This window comes from Austrofundulus limnaeus, unplaced genomic scaffold (assembly GCF_001266775.1).
Source record: "Austrofundulus limnaeus strain Quisiro unplaced genomic scaffold, Austrofundulus_limnaeus-1.0 Scaffold808, whole genome shotgun sequence".
Taxonomy (NCBI): Eukaryota; Metazoa; Chordata; class Actinopteri; order Cyprinodontiformes; family Rivulidae; genus Austrofundulus; species Austrofundulus limnaeus.
The window spans coordinates 8,200-10,047 of record NW_013953210.1 but is presented as its reverse complement, the minus strand read 5'-3'; positions in this window follow the sequence as shown (position 1 = coordinate 10,047).

Here is a 1,848-nt window from a genome sequence, read left to right as displayed (position 1 = left end):
TTATTCTCGAAATATTACGACTAATCTTGAAATATTACGACTTTAATCTTGAAATATTATGACTTTATTCTCGAAATATTACGACTAATCTTGAAATATTACGACTTTAATCTTGAAATATTATGACTTTATTCTCGAAATATTACGACTAATCTTGAAATATTACGACTTTAATCTTGAAATATTATGACTTTATTCTCGAAATATTACGACTAATCTTGAAATATTACGACTTTAATCTTGAAATATTACAACGTTAATCTTTAAATATTACGACTTTATTCTCGAAATATTACGACTTTAATCTTGAAATTTTACAAGTTTAATCTTGAAATATTATGACTTTATTCTCGAAATATTACGACTAATCTTGAAATAATACGACTTTAATCTTGAAATAATACGACTTTAATCTTGAAATATTACGACTTTATTCTCGAAATATTACGACTTTAATTGTGAAATATTACAACTTTAATCTTGAAACATTACGACTTTATTCTCGAAATATTACGACTTTAATCTTGAAATATTATGACTTTAATCTTGAAATATTACGACTTTAATTGTGAAATATTACAACTTTAATCTTGAAATATTATGACTTTATTCTCGAAATATTACGACTAATCTTGAAATATTACGACTTTATTTTAGAAATATTACGATTAATCTTGAAATATTACGACTTTATTTTTGAAATATTACGACTTTAATCTTGAAATATTGACTTTAACCCTGAAATATTACAACTTCATTCTCGAAATATTACGACTTTAATCTTGAAATATTACAATTTTAATCTCATAATCTTATGACTTTAATCTCATAATATTACGACTTTATTCTTGTAATGTTACGACTTAAATGTCATAATTTTATGACTTTTACCTTGCAATATTACAACTTTTTTTAAAAAACTAAAAAGTAAAAAATCTTGTGTGGCCTTAATACTCTGTTGTATGTTGGAAACTTTACAGTTTAAATAAGAAAAAAAGTCAAATTATAAAGTTAGATTTTTATATAACGAAGTCAACAGTTCACAAATCCCACCTTGCTACATGAGCTGCTGCCTAAAACAATGTGAAATGTTAAAACTCATAAAGAACGTGTTCATGCCTCATTGTGTGAGCTCAATAAAGTAAAATCCTCCATGTAACTCATGCAAGATAAAGATTTTACGACTAGAATCTTCTTACGTCACAAAGCTCCAACTGATATCTGTCCAATCATAAGAGAAAATACGAGGTTTTCATCGTCTTTAGTCCTATAAGAGCTGAACGACCACAGACCACACGTTCAAGCTCAGAACCAAYGATTTCCTTAAGATTTTATTCACAACAAAACATTTGTTCCCACAGCGTGAACCCAGCTGTAGACCCTCACTAACGAGGGTGCTTTCTTTTTCTCCTTAGACTTCTGGGAGAATTATTATCTGTTAAAAAAACATTTGGATTTTGTTTCTGTGATGGCAAACTTGYATCAACAAGTCTTAGCTTCACGGTTCCACCGCTATAACATCATGAGTAAGAAACAAGAGAATTACAATGATGAACTTTTTTTTTTGGGGGGGGGGTGGTTATTGTGTGTACATTAATCACAAGAGATTTAAATTAGGCAAAAAGAAACTACAGCAAAAAGAAGCAGCTTATCCAGCAGCTGCCTGCTGCACATTTAACAGATCCTCCACAGCTCTGTCTCCTGTTCCCAACATCTGCCCATTATTCTCAGCTGAATGGATTCTTTCGTTTTCTGACTTTCCTCGAATGAAATCCGCAGAGAAAGTGGTAAGAAGAGAGAGAGAGAGAGAGAGAGAGAGAGAGAGAGAGAGAGAGAGAGAGAGAGAGA